The following is a 25,708-nucleotide window of genomic DNA, read 5'->3' on the forward strand; positions in this document are numbered from 1 at the left end:
GATGAGCAAAGTGTTTATTGCATAATTACCAACATTTACGAGTGTTCTGTCCAACATGTTCTCAATTGGCCGACGTTTTATTAGGTCCACTGTCATTGATTTACATTTACATTTACATTTAAGTCATTTAGCAGACGCTCTTATCCAGAGCGACTTACAAATTGGTTTAGTACTAAAATACATATTTAAAACTCTTTTGATAATGCATTCTGTAGACTCCGATCAGCGATCATAGCTCCCGAGTGGCGAAGCGGTCTAAGGCACTGCATCTCAGTGCAAGAGGCGTCACTACAGTCCCTGGCTCGAATCCAGGCTGTTTCACATCCGACCATGATTGGGAGTCTTATTAGGGCGGCGCACAATTGGCCCAGCGTCGTCCGGGCTTGAAAGTCATTGTAAATAAGATTTTTTGTTCTTAACTGACTTGGCTAGTAAAATAAAGGTTACAACTTTTTTTTTTTAATCATCATCATAATCATAAGATGGTTGAGTCAGAGATCCATCCGTACGAGGCAACACATTGACAAATTCGTGATGTACGCCCCCCAACACCAAAACGTCTGTCACAACTCTGCACAACACCGCAGCATCTGCTGGGAATCCAGATAAACGACCCAACTCCGCATTCATAAATGATTGTGTAAATATGTAACAATAAGGATAATATATTTGAAGGAGGACACATACAGCAGAAGTAAGTAGATTTGGTATCTAATGGTGCACATGTTGAATTGCTGTTATTTGTGCTCGTGTACCAATTATGGCCATATTATTATGGGTTGATGGCGGATGATGCATGTTATTTCAGATGGTCACCTAGCTAGCAAGGAGGCTAACGAAGCCTCCTAGCTTGCCTTTTGGTTGATTTAACGTTAGCTTGAACCACAGCTGGTATGTTAAATTAGCAACAATGCAGTATCTAACTCTTGACATGGTCATGTCATTTACATTGTTATTGATTGCTTGCTAAATTAGTAACTAGTGAGACAGCTAGAGAGGCCTAGCCAACTAATATTAGCTAGTAAGTTAGCCAGCTGTCTAGCGTAGCGATGTGTCATATCTCAATGTAGCTAGCTAATGGCGCAGTTAACATTAGCTAACGTTAGCTATCTAGCTTACTATCTAACTATTTTCTAATTTCGATTTAATGAGTCAACGCTAGTTAGGCCGTGTAGCGAGCTAGCTTGCTAACATTACATTTACCTTGCTAACTTACTAACGTTAACGTTACAATGTCAAACAGTTGGCTAGCCAGCCAGGTCACTTGTCTCAAACTGACTCGTAACTAAACATTCGAGTGATCTAATGGGCAAAGGCATATCTGAGCTATCTATTTTCTCTCTAACCATACCCTCCTCGATTCCCTTCAGAGCTGCTGTATAGTACCATGGGTGGCCATGATGATGATGACGTATCTTATCATGTAGCCAACAACCAACATCAAGATGAAGTGCTGAAAAACAAATTGAATGACAGCGGCCTTTGGAGTGACCAAGAATCCACAGACAGCAACAATGCTAAGTGGGTCAAGGAGGGCAAGAACCAACTGAGGAAAGTAACCGAGAAACATCAGGACCAGGACCAGAATGGGAACCAGGAGGACTTCTCTCCTCATAACACCAACGAGGAGGAGGAGGAGCAGCAGAGGAACGAGGAGCAGACCAAATCTCCCAAGACCCCAAGACCCTGGGCCTGAAGGAGGAAGAGTCCAATGCCATCCTGAAAGAGCCACTACTCATCAACACCCTGGTGTCTGCAGAGGATAAAGATGATGAAGGCGAAGAAGGCGACAAAGAGAAGGAAGATTCATCTGAGGCAGATGAAGAGGCCGGCAGTCTTATAGAGGAAGAGAGGGAGTCCAAGCAGAGGGATGCAGAGGCTGAAAGAGAGGGAAGTGGGGTGGCTAGAAATCCCTGTCTGCTGTTCTCTAATGTGAATGGAACACCAAGTGATGAAGAAACCAACTGGTCAGCACTGTCTCAGGAAAGCACTGTTGAAAGCCCTCCAAATGAAAACAAAGGTATGGGCGTGTTTGTTGAAATCAGCTGTGTGACTGTTTTGTTGGAACAACAATAATGATTATTGTCTAGTCTAACATAACAAGTGCTTCTCATGTTGCAAGCAACGTTAAGACTCCTCGTTCTAACCCTCCCCTTCTCTCCACACAGAGTCCTTCTGGGACTCGGAGGCCTTTGAGGCGGACACAGACCTACCCTCTGGGTGGATGCGGGTTCGAGACACTTCAGGTACCTATTATTGGCACATCCCTACTGGCACTACTCAGTGGGAGCCTCCCTCCCCTCTGGACAAGGTGGGAGACTCCATGATGTCCTCCAGTATGTCCCTGGAGACAACACCCTGTGAGGAAGAGCCAGAGGTGAGATCTAACCCATAGGCCTTAGGGATGATGTGTTTATTTTGCAAATGTATACATAAACTGATATCACATTTACATAAGTATTCAGACCTTTTACTCAGTACTTTGTTGCACCTTTGGCAGCGATTACAGCCTTGAGTCTTGAGTATGCCGCTCCAAGCTTGGCACACCTGTATTTGGGGAATTTCTCCCATTCATCTCTGCAGATCCTCTCAAGCTCTGTCAGGTTGGATGGGGAGAGTCGCTACACAGCTATTTTCAGGTCTCTCCAGAGTTGTTCGATTGGGTTTTAAGTCCGGGCTCTGGCTGGGCCACGCAAGGACATTCAGAGACTTGTCCATGAAGCAACTGCTGCGTTGTCTTGGTTGTGTGCTTAGGGTTGTTGTCCTGTCGGAAGGTGAACCTTCCCCCACAGTCTGAGGTCCTGAGCACTCTGAAGCAGGTTTTCATCAAGGATCTCTCAGTACTTTACTCAGTTCATCTTTCCCTCAATCCTGACTAGTCTCCCAGTCTCTGGTGCTGAATAACATCCCCACAGCATGATGCTGCTACCATCATGCTTCACCGTAGGGATGTTGCCAGGTTTCCTCCAGATGTGATGCTTGGTATTCAAGCCAAAGAGTTCAATCTTGGTTTCGTCAGACCAGAGAATCTTGTTTCTCATGGTCTGAGGGTCCTTTAGGTGCCTTTTGGCAAACTCCAAGTGGGCTGTGATGTGCCTTTTACTGAGGAGTGGCTTCCGTCTGGCCACTCTACCATAAAGTGGAGTGCTGCAGAGATGGTTGTCCTTCTGGAAGGTATCCCATCTCCACAGAGGAACTCTGGAGCTCTGTCAGTGACCATCGGTTTCTTGTTCACCTCCCTGACCAAGGCCCTTCTCCCCCTATTGCTAAGTTTTGCTGGGCGGCCAGCTCTAGAAAGATACTTGGTGGTTCCAGACTTTTTCTGTTTTAAGAATGATGGAGGCCACTGTGCTTTTGGGGACTTTCAATGCTGCAGACATTTTTTGGTAACCTTCCCCAGATCTGTGCCTCGTCACAATCCTGTCTCGGAGCTATATGGACAATTCCTTCAACCTCATGGCTTGGCTTTTGCTCTGACATGCACTGTCAACTGTAGGACCTTATATTGTCAGGTGTTTGCCTTTCCAAACCATGTCAAATCAATTGAATTTACCACAAGTGGACTCCAATCAAGTTGTAGAAACATCTCAAGGTTGATCAATGAAAACAGGATAGATCTGAGCTCAATTTCGAGTATCATAGCGAAGGGCCTGAATACTTATGTAAATAAGGTATTTCTGTTTTCTATTTTGTGTAAATTAGCTAAAATGTCTTATGGGGTATTGTGTGTAGATTGATAAAGAAACATTTCATCCATTGTAGAATAAGGCTGTAACGTAACAAAATGAGGGAAAGTGGAGGGGTCTGAATCCTTTCCGCATGTACTGTATATGTTCTGAGAAGACTTGATCTATGCTCTCCCAATTAAGACTATTTCGAGAAAAATGTCATGTTTTTGTCTGACTACTAGGAAACATGGGGGGACCTCTCTAACCCAGATGAAGGGACTAGTGATGGAGAGCTGTGGAAGGTAAGGGACAGCATGAATATTAATAAATACGAATGAGAATCAGGACATGGCCAAGACCTCACATTCAGGATATCCTTTAACACTGACAGCACAGTAAAAAGAGAATCATTATTTTCATGTGTTTGGAAAGTGTTTTTTATGTCTCCGATTATTCATTGAAAAACATCATTTGAAACATACTCGATGTAAACCCTCCCAACAGATAAATCATTGTTATGTGGGAAATAGTAGACAAAAAAGCACAAGCACTTGACATTTCATCGCTTCAACCGTCAATATTTCAGTTTTAGAAACAGAGTTTAGAAAGCAGCACATTAGGATTTTGATCAACTTGGTGTTGATGAATTGACTAATTCATTGTCTTCTTGGTGATTGCAGGAGGGAGAGGTGGCATCTGACCAGAGCCTGAAGGAGTTTGAAGGGGCAACCCTGCGCTATGCATCCATCAACCTCAAGTAAGTCATGTGCTAGTGCGTTATGTGATAAGCCATCTCATTCTCAGCCAAAACACTCTTAAACCCTCCTCTCTCCCTCTTGTTCTTTCTCAAATGATAACGGACTGATAACTGTCTTATAGCTGTTACCAATACGAGGAAGAGGAGAAACTTGATCCCCATGGCACTGACCTGGAGGCTAAGGTAAATTTGAAAATCACATTTACTCTCACTAAAACGTTGAGGCAGGAAGACTAGTCATCTGTCTGTCCCTTCCCTGTTAACGTACAACTACTCTTCCCTTTCCTAATTGGACTGCGTTTGTCGGTTTATCTCTCTCCCTCTCTCTGGCCCGTCCTGTGTTCTCTCCGGCCTCTATTTGCTATGGCAGTATTTTGCCGTGCGCTCTCTGGGCTGGGTGGAGATGTCTGAAGAGGACATGGCACCGGGAAAGAGCAGCGTGGCTGTCAACAACTGCATTAGACAGCTGTCCTACCATAAACACAACCTCCACGACACTGCTGGCATCTGGGGAGAGGTGAGTCTGAGGAGCAGGGCCACAGGAAGGGACTGGGGTGGGCTCTTCCTGTCGGGGGGAAGAGCCTAGTGATGGGGTTGATGTTTGGGCGAAGACCCTCTGTTTACCTTGCTTTGTCTTTTTTTTTTACCCAGCAACTGAAGCAATTACCTCTCACATTGACTGCTATTCCCTGCAACTGCTCTGTGTTGAATAATGTTGAATATCAGAGTAATTATAATCGTCCATATGGACCACTGCTTGGGAATGTCTCTTCATCTAAACCAGGATCAAGTCTAACAGTTGTTTGCTAGAGTATTATTATTTGTAGCACAGATGGGCACATTGAAATGTAATTTGATAGATTGCTATGTCATTCAATTGGCTGTGCATGGTGGTGCTTTAGGAGGATCGTGATATGTTTGTGTTGTGTTACCAGGGTAAGGACATGCTGATGGTCCTGCAGAATGACACTATGAATCTGATCGACCCACTGGGCCAGACTCTGCTGCACTCGCAGCCCATCGCCAGCATCCGCGTGTGGGGCGTGGGCCGAGACAACGGCAGGTCAGTGTCCATCAGAACAACCAGACGCTGTTTGGCACCACATCTGCACTACTGTGGCAGTCAGTTAAGTGGTGTAGCTACTTTTCAGGAACAGAAAATGCTGTTTTAACTCTTTAGAAATTGTACTATTTTATATAGTTTTTATTTAGCGCTTTTTGTTAGTTAATTGTCTATCTAGTCTTAGCAGTCAACTTACTATTACTTCATGACCATCCACACCTAATTAAGATATATTTGGCACTGGGAATTACATAATAGCTGGTAATTTGTTCCATTTTCTTAAAGGTTCAGAAATCGTTCCTCATTGCTAAAATTCAAATAATTGACCTAATTTCAGGTTGTGACAAAACAAGCAAGTATAGTGTAGAGCAGGTATTGCAGTTCCGTCGGGGTACGTTTTCCAACGGGGCTATCTATACATTTGGATGATTATTTATTTTTGTTGCCTGAGTTGCCTCATTTCACTGTCCATTTTTTTTAACCATCTAGTGTTGAGCGAAATAACACAATGTCAAATACAAGCAGCCTAGTCAAATAATTAACATCCATTCACATTAACTGTTAATCTCTCGCAGGAATTCCACTAATGGTCTCTATGTAGCCAAACGTAGCTGCTGCTCATGTTGGGATCTGTACTGGTAATGCCCGTGCAAGCAGTTGCTCCCGACACCACTTGGGTACCATGCAAATCCAATCAAATTGTATTTGTCACATACACATGGTTAGCTGATTTTAATGTGAGTGTAGAAAAATGCTTGTGCTTCTAGTTGCGACAATGCAGTAATATCCAACGAGTAATCTTAACCTAACAATTTCACAACAACTACCTTATACACACAAGTGTAAAGGAATGAATAAGAATATGTACATTAAAAAAATATATGATTGAGTGGATGGTATAGAGTACAGTATATACATATGAGATGAGTAATGTAGGGTATGTAAACATATAAAAGTGGCATTTTTAAAGTGGCTAGTGATACATTTATTACATCAATTTTTCCATTATTAAAGTGGCTGGAGTTGAGTCAGTATGTTGGCAGCAGCCACTCAATGTTAGTGGTGGCTGTTTAACAGTCTGATGGCCTTGAGATTGAAAAACAGCTTCTGTCTCTCGGTCCCAGCTTTGATGCACCTGTACTGACCTCGCCTTCTGGATGATAGCGGGGTGAACAGGCAGTGGCTCGGGTGGTTGTTGTCCTTGATGATCTTTATGGCCTTCCTGTAACATCGGGTGGTGTAGGTGTCCTAGAGGGCAGGTAGTTTGCCCTCTAGGACATAAAGACCTCTACAGAAGGCGAGGTCAGTACAGGTGCATCAAAGCAGGGACTGAGAGACTGAAAAACAGCTTCTATCTCAAGGCCATCAGACTGTTAAACAGCCACCACTAACATTGAGTGGCTGCTGCCAACACACTGACACTGACTCAACTCCAGCCACTTTAATAATGGGAATTGATGGGAAATGATGTAAAATATATCACTAGCCACTTTAACAATGCTACCTAATATAATGTTTACATACCCTACATTATTCATCTCATATGTATACGTATATACTGTACTCTATATCATCTACTGCATCTTTATGTAATACATGTATCACTAGCCACTTTAACTATGCCACTTTGTTTACATACTCATCTCATATGTATATACTGTACTCGATACCATCTACTGCATCTTGCCTATGCCGCTCTGTACCATCACTCATTCATATATCTTTATGTACATATTCTTTATCCCCTTACACTTGTGTATAAGACAGTAGTTTTGGAATTGTTAGTTAGATTACTTGTTGGTTATTAATGCATTGTCGGAACTAGAAGCACAAGCATTTCGCTACACTCGCATTAACATCTGCTAACCATGTGTATTTGACAAATAAAATTTGATTTGATTTTAAAGTTTTCTTTACTGAACATTTTCACTTGTCTGACCGGTTGCATTTTGACGAGTTTCTCACACGACTGGTCTATCTGGGTGATGTTTTTTCCCACCTGAATGATCTGAAACTAGGATTACAGGGACTCTCCACAACTATATTCAATGTGAAGGACAAAATTGAGGCTTTGATTAAGAAGTTGGAGCTCTTCTCTGTCTGCATTAACAAGGACAACACACAGGTCTTTCCATCATTATTTGCACACAAAAAAATCATATGAACTCAAGCTTACGGACAATGTCAAATGTGATATAGCGAAGCACCTGAGTGAGCTGGGTGTGCAATTACGCAGGTACTTTCCCGAAACGGAGGACACAAACAACTGGATTCGTTATCCCTTTCATGCCCTGCCTCCAGTCCACTAACCGATATCTGAACAAGAGAGCCTCATTGAAACAAGCGGTTCTGTGACAATTTAATGGAATCAGAAGCCACTGTCAGATTTCTGGATTGGGCTGTACTCAGAGTATCCTACCTTGGAAAATCGCGCCGTTAAGGCACTGATGCCCTTTGTAACCACGTACCTATGTGAGAGTGGATTCATGGCCCTCACTAGCATGAAAACTAAATACAGGCACAGACTGTGTGTGGGAAATGAGACTCTCTCCAATACAAACCAACATTGCAGAGTTATGTGCGTCCTTTCAACACACCATTCTCATTAACCTGTGGTGAGTTATTCACCATTTTTGATGAACAAATAAGGTTTTATATGTCAGATGGCTAAATAAAGAGCAAAATGATGTACTATTATTTATGCCCTGGTCCTATAAGAGCTCTTTGTCACTTCCCACTAGCCGGATTGTAACAAACTCACACTCATTCTTATTTTTACTAAATGTAGTGTGTGTGTGTGGCAGGCTTTCAATGATGTAAAAAAACAACATTTGAGAGTGCGCTGACCCTGGTGCTAGAGGGGGTACGCAGCTGGAGGTTGAATGTTTGAAGGGGTACCGGACTATAAAACGTTTGGGAACCACTGGTGTAGAGAATCATTGTACCATCTAAACCGCAGTGAAATATATTTTCCATAACTAAAAGTATTGTGTTTTCAGCTGTTTGAAACTGGGGTACAAAACCGAAAGTAAAAGATGCAAAAACGAAGCACTGGAAGCATAGAAATGGAGAAAATGCAATAGATCTTGCCGCTTCTTAGACTCGCTTTCAATCCGAATGAGATGTATAACTCTTTTCTATGTGAATTTGGTCGAATCTACCAAATAAGTTCCATATTGCAACTTTAGGTATTACTAAAACATATTAGTTTTCATGCCTTAGGGTCGAGTTTTCCCATCCTAGACCTCTGGATGTGGGTCTGTTTTCCACTTATTTGCCCATTGAAAAACTGTGAGTCATTTAAGGCTGCATGTACACAGACAGCCCAGTTCTGATCTTTTTTCATCTAATTCATCTAAAAGACCAATTAGTTCAAAACAGGTCTGAATTGGGCTGCTTTTGTAAATGCAGCCTATGAGTCCAATGGCATGTTCAAATACTGCAACCCTGAGGCACCACTGCCCTCTGGTGGGTTGTCCATCGTATTGCAATTACATTTAAGGCATTGGCATTCACTTAATATCAGATTTCCATTTTCGACTAGTGTTTTTGTAATAACTGTGATTTAACTGTCCATTATTTATTTTCATGCTGCATTTTGCTGCCCTATACAGGGAAAGGTATTGTACACATTTCTCTTTGGTCTTTATGCTCTAATGTCCCATGGTGTTTTTCCTACATATAGTTTAATTGATTGTAATTGTCATATCTAACATGATTCATTGCAATAATTTTTGTGTTTTCAGTTTTTCTTGTCTGTTGCTATCATTCAATTTCAAGAAATGCATTTGGTTCATGGACCAGTATGTAAATGGTATACTTCTCTGTATTTGTTACAACAGAGACTTCGCTTATGTCGCGCGAGACAACCTGACCCAGGTACTCAAGTGTCACGTGTTCCGCTGTGACTCACCTGCCAAGAACATCGCCACCAGTCTGCATGAGATGTGTTCCAGGGTGATTCTTCTATGTCTTCTATGTCACATACACTGCTGGTCCAAAGTTTTAGAACAGCTACTCATTCAATGGTTTTTCTTTATTTTTACTGTTTTCTACATTGTAGAATAATAGTGAAGACATCAAAACTATGAAATAACACATGGAATCATGTAATAACTAAAAAAGTGTTAAAAAAAATCTAAATATATTTTATATTTGAGATTCTTCAAATAGCCACCCTTTGCCTTGATGACAGCTTTGCACACTCTTGGCTTTCTCTGAACCAGCATCACCGGGAATGCTTTTTCAACAGTCTTGAAGGAGTTCCCACATATGCTGAGCACTTGTTGGCTGATTTCCCTTCACTCTGTGGTCCGACTCATCCCAAACCATCTCAATTTGCTTGTGGCAGCCATGCTGGTTAAGTGTGCCTTGAATTCTAAATAAATCACACCATAACACCACCACCTCCATGCTTCACAGTGTGAAATACACATGCAGAGATGATCTTTCCACCCACTCTGCATCTCACAAAGACACAACGGTTGGAACCAAAAATCTCCCATTTGGATTCCAGAACAAAGGACAGATTTCCACTGGTCTAATGTCCATTGCTTGTGTTTCTTGGCCCAAGCAAGTCTCTTCCTCTTATTGGTGTCCTTTAGTAGTGGTTTCTTTGCAGCAATTCGACCATGAAGGCCTGATTCACGCAGTCTCCTCTGAACAGTTGATGTTGAGATGTGTCTGTTACTTGAACTCTGAAGCATTTATTTGGGCTGCAATTTCTGAGGCTGGTAACTCTAATGAACTCATCGTCTGCACCAGAGGTAACTCTGGGTCTTCCATTCCTGTGGCGGTTCTAATGAGAGCCAGTTTCACCATAGCGTTTGCGTGATGGTTTTTGCGACTGCACTTGAAGAAACTTTCAAAGTTCTTGAAATGTTCCAGATTGACTAACCTTCATGTCTTAAAGTAATGGCCTGTTGTTTCTCTTTGCTTATTTGAGCCTTTCTTGCCATAATATGGACTTGGTCTTTTACCAAATAGGGGTGGTATACGGAAGATAGCCCTACCTAATCACAACACAACTGATTGTCTCAAACGCATTAAGAAGGAAAGAAATTCTACAAATTAACTTTGAACAAGGCAAACCTGTTAATTGAAATGCATTTGAAATGCATTTGAGAGAATGCCAAGAGTGTGCAAAGCTGTCATCAAGGCAAAGGGTGGCCATTCGAAGCTGTCATCAAGGCAAAGGGTGGCCATTCGAAGCTGTCATCAAGGCAAAGGGTGGCCATTCGAAGCTGTCATCAAGGCAAAGGGTGGCCATTCGAAGCTGTCATCAAGGCAAAGGGTGGCTATTCGAAGCTGTCATCAAGGCAAAGGGTGGCTATTCGAAGCTGTCATCAAGGCAAAGGGTGGCTATTCGAAGCTGTCATCAAGGCAAAGGGTGGCTATTCGAAGCTGTCATCAAGGCAAAGGGGGTGGTCATTGAAGCTGTCATCAAGGCAAAGGGTGGCCATTCGAAGCTGTCATCAAGGCAAAGGGTGGCCATTCGAAGCTGTCATCAAGGCAAAGGGTGGCCATTCGAAGCTGTCATCAAGGCAAAGGGTGGCCATTCGAAGCTGTCATCAAGGCAAAGGGTGGCCATTCGAAGCTGTCATCAAGGCAAAGGGTGGCCATTCAAAGCTGTCATCAAGGCAAAGGGTGGCCATTCAAAGCTGTCATCAAGGCAAAGGGTGGCCATTCGAAGCTGTCATCAAGGCAAAGGGTGGCCATTCAAAGCTGTCATCAAGGCAAAGGGTGGCCATTCAAAGCTGTCATCAAGGCAAAGGGTGGCCATTCAAAGCTGTCATCAAGGCAAAGGGTGGCCATTCAAAGCTGTCATCAAGGCAAAGGGTGGCCATTCAAAGCTGTCATCAAGGCAAAGGGTATAAAATAGATTTTGATTAAACCCTTTTGGTTACTATATGATTCCATATGTGTTATTTCATAATTTTGATGTCTTCATTACTATTCTACAATGTAGAAAATAGTAAAAATATAGAAAAAACCCTTGAATGAGTAGGTGTTCTCAAACTTCTGACTGGTACTGTATCTAATATACTATTTCCTGTGGAATGACTCATTTCATGATGACTTGACCATGTCTTTCTCTCTCTGTACATTCAGATAATGACAGAGAGGAAGCTATCCAAGCCATTTCTGAGCAGGTACAATTATGACCAGTGCAAACCCATGGAGATTCCTGCTCAAGGTAACCCCTGTGATAGGGTTATAGAGTTAATTTTATAACAGACGTACAACACTAGACACTAACTCCCTTCACATTTTCTTCCTCTGCAGAGTTTCCCGTTCCAAAAAATGAGAATTTCCAACGTTTCCTTGTGTATTACCTTGGTAACGTACCTGTGTCCAAGCCTGTAGGTAAGGGACGCATGGGTAAGAAAATATTTTATTTACTTAGTTGTTAGGTAAATACACTATATATACAAAAGTATGTGGACACCGCTTCAAATTAGTGGATTCCAGCCACACCCGTTGCTGATAGCTGTATAAAATCGAGCACACAGCCATGCAATCTCCATACTCAAACATTGGCAGTAGAATGGCCTTACTGAAGAGCTCCGTGACTTTCAACGCGGCACCAACATAGAATTTGTCCAATTTCTGCCCTGTTACAGCTGCCCCGGTCAACTGTAAGTGCTTTTATTTTGAGGTGGAAACGTTTAGGAGCAACAACGGCTCAGTCGCGACGTGGTAGGCCACACAAGCTCACAGAACATGGCTGCCAACTGCTGAAGCGCATAAAAATCATCTGTTGTTGCAACACTCACCACTGAGTTCCAAACTGCCTCTGGAAGCAATGTCAGCGCTATAACTGTCAGTCGGGAGCTTAATGAAATGGGTTTTCATGACCGAGCAGCCGCACACCATCCTAAGATCACCATACTCAATGCCAAACGTCGGCTGGAGTGGTGTAAAGCTCGCCGCCAGCCAATGGACTCTGGAGCAGTGGAATCACATTTTCTTGAGTGATGAATCACGCTTCACCATCTGGCAGTCTGACAGGCGAATCTGGGTTTGGCGAATGCTAGGGGAACGCTACCTGCCCCAAATGCATAGTGCCACTTGTAAAGTTTGGTGGAGGAGGAATAATGTTTTTCATGGTTCAGGCCCCTTAGTTCCAGTGAAGAGAAATCTTAATGCTACAGCATACAATGTCATTCTAGACGATTCTGTGCTTCCAACTTTGTGGCAACAGTTTGGGGAAGGCCCTCACCTGTTTCGACATGACAATGCCCTGTGCACAAAGCGAGGACCATACAGAAATGGTTTGTCGATCATTATGGAAGAACTTGGCTGACCTGCACAGAGCCCTGACCTCAACCCCATCAAACACCTTTGGGATTAATTGGAACGCAGACTCTCTAAACCAGGCCTAATCGCCCAACATCAGTGCCCGACCTCACTAATGCTCTTGAGGCTGAATAGAAGCAAGTCCCTGCAGCAATGTTCAAACATCTAGTGGAAAGCCTTCCCAGAAGAGTGGAGGCTGTTATAGCAGCAAAGGGGGGGATCAATTCCATATTAATGTCCAAGATTTTGGAATAAGATGTTCAATGAGCAGGTGTCCACAAACTTTTGGTCATTTATATCTGTGCAGTAAAACATCTGGCAGTGCTCTGTGTGGGACTGTGTTTTGCTTCACTGCATACATGCTCCTCCCATGCAGTTTACCTTGAGGATACTGTTAACAGTAGAACGTTCTCGTCTCTTAGGTGTGGACACAATCAATGATGCTTTGGCGGCTGCAATGAACAGCACAAGGAAGCAGGATTGGACCCCCGTCTCTGTCAACGTGGCCCCTGCCACTCTCACCATCCTCACCAGAGAGGTAGTTACTAACTAACCCATCCACACCGTCATCTCTGTTACACAGAGTATTAGTAGGGGTCATGTCAGAATGGCTCTCTCCTGACTGATGTGTCCCCTTGTCCTCCCCAGACTGAGGAGGTTTTGTCAGAGTGCCGGGTGCGGTTCCTGTCTTTCATGGGTGTGGGGAAGGACGTCCACACCTTTGCCTTCATCATGGCCGAGGGCCCCGGGCACTTCATCTGTCACATGTTCTGGTGTGAGCCCAACGCTGCCAGCCTGAGTGAGGCGGTGCAGGCCGCCTGCATGGTGGGTCAGCAGACTGAACAGTGGACTCCATTATGGATTATTAAGTGGTCTAGAGAGACTGGATGATATGTTGTCTATAATATAGAACATCTCATGAATGCCTGTCAATGTTTCCTTGAATAGTATTGATGTGTTTTAGTGTCTTTACTGATGGAGTCCTGTTGTATATTTGTGTTCTGTCCTCAGCTGCGCTACCAGAAGTGTCTGGACGCGAGGCCTCCCAGCCTGGGCTCCTGCCTGCCCACTCCCCCTGCTGACTCCGTGGCCCGCCGGGTCAGGATCGGGGTCCAGAGTCTGCTGGGAAGCTTCAAGCAGTACAGGTCAGGGTCCCAGTCCCCCTGAGCAGAAGAGAGAAGATCTCCCCCCCCCCCCAGTAACACTAACCCATCACAGCAGCTCCAGCTTACTCCTCTCTAACTATCATTCTCCCTTTCCTATCGGACTTGCACTCTTTTTGGCCTTCCTTAGAGAATGTCTTGTCATTAGTGTATGGCGTTATATGTAACTGAGGAAATGCTTACTAGTGATTGCAAAGTACGTTTTTCTATACATCTACTGTATAACTTTCCTTTAGCTTTGTACTCAAACTGAATGAGCCCTGACAACGACCCGTTGTTTGTTCTGTTGCTGGGATGTCATCTGTTTGTCATTATTTTTGTGTTTTAGCAGAAACCATGTCTGGCAGGAAGTGTTCGTATGACGGGATGTAAGTACATGTTTCTTCACAGTAGGAGGTTAGGACGTATTTAGGACGATTCCACACAGAAATCCATCTCATTTCTTCTTCAGTGCAATTATGGTTGAGTCATGGGGCCATGCTTCTCTGAACAGTAACACCTCTTTTTCTACTGGTGTCTAAAGGTCATCCAATCACAGTCGGGAACCTGGTATAGTAGTCTCCTGATGTTTGTTTTCTACCATGTCAATACCCTGTACACTCCTCAGCCTTTCTACTCTGCCCAAATGAGCTGCTTGACACTAGCCATCTTAGAGCCCAAGTAGAGTGTGTTGTAGTCTTCTGTTAAATAGGTGTAGAATCATGTGCCACGTCATAGTGAACAACCACTGATTTCAGGGTATGCTGGAGTTGTTTCCCATACATTTTCATCAACATTTGCAAGTTCAGTGCTTGTGTGCAATAATCAAACTTTCCTGTATGTGGTATTGGTAGAATGGCTTCCATAGGCGTATATAGCAGCACACACTGTGCTGTGGTTTCTTTAATGTAGGGGCCTGGCTATATCTGGCTAGTGCTTGGCCAACAAAAAGAGTCAATGGTGAAAATAGACTTCTGGTCATGAAAAAGTGACCTATAAAATACAGCATCTCAAGGCCTCGGTTTTCCATCTGTTAGTCAACCACAGCTTTTAACCACCTCCACTGAATAGTAGTGTAGGACCTCACCACACACTGCATGTTTTAATAGCTCAGAGGAATAACCAGGATCATATCTGCCTGCAGCGGTTTAGTGCTGAACTCTTAGTTATTGTAACATACTAGATGTGTGCTACTTCATGGGCTGAATTCTGTACCTGTTAAGTGTTTGTAAGGCATGTCACTAGCCTGTATCCGTGTCTATCAATATATATGCTAGTAGTAGATTAGTTGTCACTGTCAGGTCCTTTCTACTGAGTAGCTGAGAGCAGGTCAGTATCTGTCTCCCTTAGTCACCGCCCTGGGACAGGGATAACATTGAGAGGATGACTCCAGTGTTTTAGGATTCTGTTCTTCCACTTTTTGCTCTGTTTGGCCCTGGACACTCTTAAGTGTTGTTTGTATACACTATCATGGACACTACTGAGGAGCAGTTGCGCATTTTTGATTATTGATTGTATTAGAGAACGTTTTTATGTTTAAAAAAATGAATGAATTGTGTTTGTCAGAAGTATTTAGTGCAATAGTTATTTGACCTATAACAAAATAAAACTTGTAAAATATAGAAACACTATCTGAAATTAGACTAGATTGTATTGTATAATACTAGATTGTATTGTATAATACTATAGATTGTATTGTATAATACTATAGATTGTATTGTATAATACTATAGATTGTATTGTATAATACTATAGATTGTATTGTATAATACTATAGATTGTATTGTATAATACTATAGATTGTATTGTATAATACTATAGATTGTATTGTATAATACTATAGTGTATCTTTTGTCACCGCTCACTTATCATTGTGCTCTTTTTTTCTAATTCTGTTGTGTTAGTACTTCCAAGGTCAACATTAAAAACAAGTGAGTGTTGGAACACTAGCTTATTAATTTATTTCACAATTTCTGTAAATTAGGTGTATAAAATGTATCTGTATATAAAAGTCCCTGCACAATAAATAAATGTGAACATATCTTATTTTTGGTGTTGCATAGTTTTTTGCACAATTTGCATGGTTTTGGTGTGATGTGACTGAGTGAAGCCATGTGGATTGGAGAGATTGTATTCCAAAGAGCAGTTATTAGATTAGATCTGTCTGTAAATTATGTCTCCTTTCGTAACTGGTGGCAGAACCACAGAAATCCTCATTTTTCAATCAATGGATTTTATCTGACAATTCCTGGCAATCCCATTAAAATGGAAGAGAAGCCAGGCAGGCTGTCAAGTCCTTTTCATATGTATGAAACCTGCTGACATTGGCTTTACCATATGTATTGTGAGAGGCGCAAGAATAGAGAGATTGAGGACTCATTGTATCTGTGCCATTATAGCTTCTGTGACAGCCTTAAGGGCGCTGACCATGCTATCTCCATTTTGAGGTAGTCCATTTTCTTCACGATTGGCTGATCCCTCCTGATGACTCAGTTGGACATGACTCCAACGGTTCACCAGGATGGTTTGGTTAATGAAGTTGGAAGTCCCACCCAGTTGACTACATTAAAATTATGGAAGCCCTCAATGGCGCTGCCTATGCTAATACGGCCTTTTGGCCAATAAAGGCCTCTATCATTCTCTGTGGGTGCAATTACCATGCATGAATACCATGCAGAGGTCACCCCATGTCATTGGTTTATTCATGACTCTATGCTGCCCCCTCCTGGTGTGTTCAAAATGCCCAGGGACAGAGGCTGGATATAGGCTGGTTATTGTTTCTGCAGGAGATGATTTTAAGGATGAAAGGATACTGTATAAAGGCTGGTTATTGTTTCCGCAGGAGATGATTTTGAGGATGAAAGGATACTGTATATAGGCTGGTTATTGTTTCCGCAGGAGATGATTTTGAGGATGAAAGGATACTGTATAAAGGCTGGTTATTGTTTCCGCAGGAGATGATTTTGAGGATGAAAGGATACTGTATATAGGCTGGTTATTGTTTCCGCAGGAGATGATTTTGGGGATGAAAGGATACTGTATATAGGCTGGTTATTGTTTCCGCAGGAGACGATTTTGAGGATGAAAGGATACTGTATAAAGGCTGGTTATTGTTTCCGCAGGAGATGATTTTGGGGATGAAAGGTGCACATCAAGTGGTTCAGGCCCAGACGGGTAATGGACTCTTCGTCGATACGAGGATATCTCTCCTATTCCCTGCCAGCGGGACTGCACTGCTGTGGGACACATCAAGGGTTTGGTGGTAATCGGGTCCTTTTTAAGCGATTGGCCAGCTCCCCGCCCCATTTACGCTGTGGATTGGTTGTGTGTTTGGGGTTTTGCTTGTGTTCCCTCGTCCCTCATGTTTCCGGTGTAGTTGAATTAATTTCTGGCGTGCTGGCTGACAGGTGTCTGAGTTCAGTGTCTTGTTGATGGAGGTGACCCATATCAAAGACCTTCTACCCTTTACTACCTCCACTCAGAACGGAGGTTATTTTAGCCTATACATCTGTATGCTCAAACAACACGCTATAGATTTGATCTAGGTTATTATTAAGTGTTAGAAAATAATATTTATTTAGCACCTAGTCCTTACATGAAAATGTGCTCTTCGAAAGCAACAAAATATAATTATTTCTGTCTCTTTTGATTTTCATATATCCCCAAATGTAATCATATTGTTCCATATGATTATGAATGTGTGGTGGTATGTTTTTCGCCGTCCTTGCTTAAATCCCATTGTTGTGTGTCTTTATTCTACTGTTTTCCATCACGCTGAAACACATTTCTGATGGCTATTTCAATGTGTGCGAGTGTCTGACTACATTTACTTACACATGTGCCTGTGGTAGTCTTTCACACTGTGTCAATCACAATTTAAAGAAGTTCGGCTCACGGAGAAATAATCACAATTATAATTATTTTTTATAATTATGCATACAGTATTTGTGTAATGGAGATTAATTTTGAGTAATGAATGTGTAGTCTTGTGGAACATTGCTTCTCCTCTCAGAGTTGTGGAGTGGGCTCATATCTTCACTGCTGGGCATTTGAATCTAATCACACATCTACAGTAGAACATTGTGGATAAAGGAAGTGAACAGCAGCTTCATCTTAAACCTGGTATCAAGGTCTGACAGAGATGATTGAAGTCCCTGTAGGATACATCCTCCTCTTGGTTCTCATGGTGTGAATAGATCCACTTCACTGAATGAGGATTCTCAAATCCCTGAGAAGCTTTCCGGTGGAAATGTGTGTTTATTAAGAAGGTTACTTTTGTTTTTCCTCTTTTTTTTTTTTTGAGTTTGTGGTAGTCAGGGCTCTGAGTGTCAGTCACGTCACAGTGAATCAATCACAACCACAGGAGAGGAATTTGCACAACACAGGTGGATCAACTTCACAGAGTCAGGAGGGAGAGAGAGAAAGAGAGGGAAGGTAACAAAGGATGGACAGTGAGAGAGATGGAAAAAGGGATAAGAAGCTGTTGCGTTGTAGGAATTCATCATGTGGGCGTATTGATGTTGGCTTTCAGATGTTTTGTTTACATTTCTACCCTTTCATGACAAAATGAAAATGTAACTTCTATCTTATGACGTTCTATGTGTCAAAAGCTTTTTATTATTTTGAGGTAGCACTATACATAATCAAGATAAATATAGGCTACATATAATGGCAGAGTTTCTATCAAATGTTCTCTTCAGGGCTGATGGGTTTATGTCCACGTTTCCTTTGTCATGTGTCCCATAACATTGGTTGAATTTTGTCACAAATATTCAGAGCACATAAAATGCAATGTGACTGAAAATGGTTGATTGATTCAGTTTGATTTTGGGGATGTTTGTGGGGAATATATGCAAATGTATGTGTCTGGTTCTATTAGTGGAAGGTTCCTCCGGGGGTTTTAGTCTTTTGTTTCCTGTCCCATGTGCATTGAGTGAAAGGTTCAAAGGGCATATTCCCGAACCCTCTCTGGTATTCACTTTAGTGGGTGTGACATACCATTAAGTAGAGGTATTATTTCCCTACTATCAACATCCCCCTTGGTTTTCTTCTGCTTTGCAGGAAGCTGACTTTAATTTGTTGTCGCTAATAGGGAGGCTGAATGTTTTCTTCAATCACAGAGTGTTCATTATGGACATGCATTAATCAAAATGACAGCATATGCTTTCTGGACACGTAAAATATCTCCCCAGCATGCACTGTAATTCTCCTTATTGAATGTATCCTTGAATCCTTTGTCAGAGGAAAAGGGTGGAGACGGGGAAGAAAATCAAGATGCATTTTGAAAAACACACCACAAATTGACATGTGCCCTCTGATGTAGATTTCTTTGCCACTTACTTTAAAACCCAGCTTGTATTGCCTCAGACATAGCATATATATGAGCTGTGAACGACAGCGACTGTAGAATGCATGAATAGTCATTTGCTTTCCACTACCAGTATGCGCACAAAGCCTCTGAACCTTTCGCAAGTCTTTCACAACAGACTTTGCCCTTTTGTTTGCAGACTAATATATTCTTCTCTTCCTCACCTTGGTCCTCCCCTCCTTCCCCTCTTCTGTATTAAAACTGGTCCAAGTCTATTGCAGAGTAATTACTTTAGAGAACAGGAATTTATGTTCATGAGTGAGTGGTGGTTCATTTTTCTTTAGTGCTCCACTGTGTCCCTGGAATGTTCCATCGTTAAACTAAGATGACAGACCAATTCCTATTCCCATATCAAACCTGTTCCGAGAGCACTGTCAGTCTGTTATGGTCAGGGATTATAGTTCATAGAAATTACACCTCTAATTAGTTTGAAGGAAACACTCTCAAAACAGTATCTGAAATGTTTCTAAATACAACAGGATCCTGGGAACACCCCTTGTCTGTGAGCTCAAAGAACTGACGAACTGCAGATCACATACTTCATTTAAATCAGGATCCCTCACATCTATTTCCAGTCCTAGTAAAGCTCAGCTCATGCCTAAATGAACTTGTTGATTGGTTTACAGGTGTACTCATTAAGAGTGAGATTAATCTAGTAAAACATGAGGCTCTTTGAGAAAGAGAGGACTTCTCAATCTCATTCTCTGATGTATCTTGCTCCAGAGATACTCCTAGTTTCATAGACCCCAATCCTCTCGTGGCACACAGCAGCAAATTGCATCGTTACTTTGCAAATTTGTTCAAGCAATCAACTCAATCTCGCTTGGGGTACCAATCTGACAACAGGCATGATTATAATCCTGGGCGGCTCACTGGCTGTCTCCGGGGAGAGGAATGACAGGAGAATGACAATGAAGCTTGAAATTGTTTATTATATTTCCACCTTTCCCTATTTTCTCCATCCTTCCTCAGCCCAGGACCAGACCAATGCTGCTCCATTTCAATGTCTTAGCACAGCCAAACTACCATCATTTTGACAAGCACTACCGTGATCAGGTCTTTGTGGTAGTAAAGCAGTCTTGCATGTAATCTTTTTTGATCTGGGGGACTGAGCATAGCAGCGGTCTGTTCAAGTAAAGACTGTTCAAGTAAAGACGTGCCATGGGCAGAAAGGGACATCTGTGATGTTTGGGAATGAGGATAAGGCCTATGCAAAGTCTGAGTCAAAACAGTGGCTATGGATTAGAACTGATGACCAGTGCCCCTTAGTGTGGCTGCGGCTGGAGCGCGTGGCTGCGGCTGGAGCGCGTGGCTGCGCGGACTGAACGAACGCGCGGCTGACGGACAGAACGCGCTGCGGACGGAACGCGTGGCTGCGGATGGAGAAAGTCGCTGCGGATGGAGCGCGTGGCTGCGGACAGAACGCGGCTGCGGATGGAGCACGTGGCTGCGGATGGAGCGAGTGGCTGCGGATGGAGCGTGGGAGCGTGTGGCTGCAGACGGAACGGAGCGAGTAGCTGCGGATGGATTGGATGGACTTTTCTAAAGATCCACTAAAAGCTTTAAATCAAGTCTTTCTATGTAAATGCACCAACAGAGACTGCATTAGCCCGGGTCTATTTGGGGTTTAAACCAAATACATTACATTTACCTGAGGAAGGGCTTTGGAATACAGAGTCAGGCATAGCAGAAGGAGATGAAATGACCTGATGTGAAGTTGGAGAGGAGGGGGCCCAGGCTGTTGATTCTCATTTCACCACCTGTCCTCATGTCCCAATAAGGATGTCTGAGACAGAGATAAATACTGCCAGCACTGTGATTTATAAGCTGTGCAGCGGACAGAATTGACCCATTACCTGACTGGGTTCACAAGGCCCACAGGTCTACACAGAGTCCACTGCAGACAGACTCTCCGACCCTCTCTTCCCGTCTCCCTTTCTCACTCTCTCCCACTATCCTCCCTCGTCCACACCACAGAATGACAATCTCCTCCCTGCTGATCCAGTCCTGCTCTGATTTGAAATTTTAGACTAAACAGACTGTGAGCACAGTGTTGATTCTCTTTCAGAAATAATAGAGATGATGTATTGGGGTGTGTGTGATAGTGTAGTAACATGCATTACCATGAAAGCATAAACAGAAAATATTCCCCAAAATAAATATAATGATGAGACTATGAAAATAATATGCTAATGTATGTACTTGGTCAGTGAACATTGTTTGTGAAGTAATAAGCAGTGGGCCTTAACAGTATGCTGCGTTCAGAAGTGTGAAACTCTGATCATAATACTTTATAAACGGGGACCAATGAGATCAGTGCATTCGCTTGCTTTGAACTCATTGAGAACGGCGATTGGCTGATGGCAAACAAGCCACCCAGTTGACTACTTTAAAATGGTGGAAGCCTTCAATGGCAATGTCCATGCAAAAATTGGTTATATCCAATTGAGTCCTCTAACTAACTCTGTAAAAATGTGATATTGAATAGTTCAGAGCCATCATTGGATTGTATCTATTTCCTTGGATTATAAATAAATCCTTGGATTTGGATGTAAGGACTCAAACCAGAGGTTCTTGTAGGACTAAGCCTTTCATTTCTGGCAAGTTTGTGGTTTATGCAAGTTACAGTGTCTGTTTTGGTTGGTGCTTGTATCTTTAATGTTTACTGTAGATCTTTACAAATGTCACCGAACTCAATTTTGATGGAACATCCTGTTTTTATTTGGCCCCTTATGTCTTTGGTTGTTGAAATGCCTCCTTTGTTCAGAGGTTGAGCACCAAGCCACCAACTATCAGTTCTTTTCTTGTTATGGAGAGAGTTGATGTGAGACTCCATGTCATGTTTCATTCCTCCCATCTCTAAAACATGACCAGTGTCTGTCTGGGTGCCCTCCACTGTAACCTCTGTGATATTAGGCTTCTCTCTGAATTGCCGCCTGTCGAGCGTATTACACCATGTCTATCGATTCTGAAATCGAGATGGAGCTTGATATATATCAAATCAAAATCAAATCAAATGTATTTATATAGCCCTTCGTACATCAGCTGATATCTCAAAGTGCTGTACAGAAACCCAGCCTAAAACCCCAAACAGCAAGCAATGCAGGTGTGGAAGCATATATATATATATATATATATATATATATATATATATATATATATATGTATGTGTACTTAATATACCAAGTTTGTTTATGTGTGTACTGGGTCTGGTTCAAAGTGGATAATTGAATGTGTACATCCATTACATAGTCCATTACAAATAGTACCAGCATGTATACATATTGTTGGGTATGTAGCAATACATGGACTAAATGATGAAATCATTTGAATAGAGAGGTTTAGAGTATGTAGAAACAAAGTTAGCATGATTTATTTTGAATTCAAGGCACACTTAACCGGCATGGCTACCACAGCATTCTGCAGCAATACGCCATCCCATCTGGTTTGCACACATCATTTGTTTTCCAACAGGACAATGACCCAGGCTGTGTAAAGGCTATTTGACCACCTCCACTGGCTTCCAGTTGAAGCTCGCATCCGCTACAAGACCATGGTGCTTGCCTACGGAGCTGTGAGGGGAACGGCACCTCAGTACCTCCAGGCTCTGATCAGGCCCTACACCCAAACAAGGGCACTGCGTTCATCCACCTCTGGCCTGCTCGCCTCCCTACCACTGAGGAAGTTCAGTTCCCGCTCAGCCCAGTCAAAACTGTTCGCTGCTCTGGCCCCCCAATGGTGGAACAAACTCCCTCACGACGCCAGGACAGCGGAGTCAATCACCACCTTCCGGAGACACCTGAAACCCCACCTCTTTAAGGAATACCTAGGATAGGATAAAGTAATCCTTCTCACCCCCCTTAAAAGATTTAGATGCACTATTGTAAAGTGGCTGTTCCACTGGATGTCATAAGGTGAACGCACCAATTTGTAAGTCGCTCTGGATAAGAGCGTCTGCTAAATGACTTAAATGTAAATGTAAATGTTTAGCATCCTGTAGCAGACAGTAGAAAATAAGATAATCTCTGCACTGCAGGCTATTGTGTTTCCTCCAGTGTTAAATAGAACTGGCTCTGCCAGTAATATGGGTTAATTGTTCTGGATGGCTGGATCACTTCCAACAGTTCATCCAATTTCCATTTAAATTGAGCCATCGGAGCATGACATGGGTGACACTCTGCTCCGCGCGGCACTGTCACAAGCTGCCATGGGAGGCCTGGCCCACTCCTGGGCTGGATGTGGAGCGGGGAACCTTGTTTTTTAGGTCTATCTGGGGGTTCTCAAGTGGCACACCCTGCCTGGCTCTCCCAATGGGGATGATCCTTTAAGCCAGAGCCAGACAAAAAGCCCTCTCATATAGTCAGAGCAGTGGAGTGTTTATGCATCGCCACATAGTCAATCTCCTTCTGGCAATCATCATTGTTTGTCGTGACCTGCCAGTCTGTACAGTGGAGTAGAGGGGAGGCCATATGCATTCCTGTTTAGGAGTTCTATTCTCTTGCTCTTTAAATGTGAAATGTGATGATTTTCTCTTACAATATCATCAATCTCTTATCCATATTTCATTCAGTAATTGCATGTTTAAAATCAAAGGAGGTGCACTTTATAATGACAGATTTATGATGACTGATGCATATTTCTAAATCATGGTGTCACTGTACAATTACTGCTGAATGTTACAAAAAGCTTATAGACAACACATACAGTACATTTGTCTATTTTAGCATCCTCAGCCACATCTTGCATTGGCCAGATATCCACAGGGATGTGGAGCACTGCAGTGTGTCATTCAGTCAGAGAGTCTAAGTCAGAGAAGGCTGTCTGACTGTAGCATTGCCTTCCTGTGAGCTGTTCTCCTCTCCCTATCGCCTGTCCCCCCTCACTGCCCCTATACATCATACAGACAGGTTCTGTGCTCCTGTGGATGTGACTCCTAACAGTCATGCTCTACAGCTGAGCAAGCATAACATCCCACGGACCCTACTGTATCATCGATCTGTTCCATTCTAGAAACCACCCCCATGTCATACTTATTGTTTCTACACTCTTGGAAAAAGGTGCTATCTAGAACCTAAATGGGTTCTTCGGCTGTCATTTGAGAATCCTTTGAAGAACAACTTTTTGGTTCCAGGTTTATCTCTTGGAATCCAAAAGGGAACCAAAAAGGGTTCTACCTGGAATCCAAAAGGGTTAGCCTATTGGGACAGCCGAACAACCCGCTTGGCACCCTTATTTCTTAGAGTGTAGAAGGGGTTGAGGAAACACCGGCAGTAAATCATGTGCGTTTTGATAGAATGGCTGCTTTGGAAAGCCTTTGTCTTAGTAGGCTATTCTCTTTGGTTGTCCCTAACCTCAGTGGGCCCTCTATCATTATGGTCTGGTTCAGTGGTGTGAAGAGGCTCCACCCTAGGCAGGGTGGTTAGTGTGTGATCTCTGGCGAGATGCTGAATTCAATCATTTAGCCGACCCGAGGGCTCCTCACCCTCAGACCTTGACCCAGGACTTTATTTGCCGGGTCATGAGGAGAAAATGGAGGCCACACACTTTACCGCTTGTGGACTAAATGACACCAGGATGAATGGGAGGTTAGGTCCACTGGGACTCACCTCTGACCTCTTCCCGCTCGCTGTGTTTAGCTTCTTATTGAGTTTGGTCTCAAGGTGCATGTAGGTTTATTACCTACATTGCAATTATTCTAAGAATTGCAATTTTAATTTGAGTGCTGATTTTTCTCTCCTTTTTCTCCCTTTTTGTTATTGTGCAAGGTTCAGAGAGCAAATGTTTGCTTATCTGTGTGTTTGTTTTGGTACAAGTGTGTATTCATACAGTGTGTACTGTGTGTGCACTCACCTATGTGTAATGTTTGCGTAAGCTTGTGTTGTTTGGTGCATGGTGTGATGCGGGGGTACATTCACTCCACGTCTGTCTGCTAGCCCAGTGAGTGACTCATTTGAATCTGGTCTCCTTGAGGTGTCCTTCACTCTAACACACTGAGCCTGAGACGGGGGGCTGGGGATGGGCCCCCTCAATGCTCCCCTCCCCCAGTGATCCTCTGCAGGTTCTCCAACAGAAAATACATGTCCAGATATTTCTATCGTTCTGCTGTCTGATCTTCACACAGGGTTCTAAAACAAAGCCCTGGTATGAATATTTATAACTCCTCTGATGGGATCAATGGGAAGAAGAGAGAGGACCTGAATAATCATCCATCTGTACTTCCAGACCCTTCTCTACTCTCCATCTCTCTGAAGTGGAAGTGTTGTTTGAAAGAGGAAATATGTGTGTGAGAGAATTAGAGGGAGAGAGAGAGAAATAAATGTGTGTACGTGCGTGTGAGTATGCATATTTTGTCTGTGCATGTTGGCAGGCTTGGTATTGCTACCTTGACGGGGATCATGTAGTTATTCCTGT

At 42.9% G+C, this 25,708-nt stretch overlaps 1 pseudogene; it reads left to right on the plus strand.

Annotated features, from left to right (window-relative positions):
• Positions 1 to 498: 498 nt before the first annotated feature.
• LOC115141984 (amyloid beta precursor protein binding family B member 1-like) lies at positions 499 to 15,975 on the plus strand (annotated as a pseudogene).
• Positions 15,976 to 25,708: the final 9,733 nt, after the last annotated feature.

Source organism: Oncorhynchus nerka, linkage group LG14 (assembly GCF_034236695.1).
Source record: "Oncorhynchus nerka isolate Pitt River linkage group LG14, Oner_Uvic_2.0, whole genome shotgun sequence".
In the NCBI taxonomy this organism is placed as follows: Eukaryota; Metazoa; Chordata; class Actinopteri; order Salmoniformes; family Salmonidae; genus Oncorhynchus; species Oncorhynchus nerka.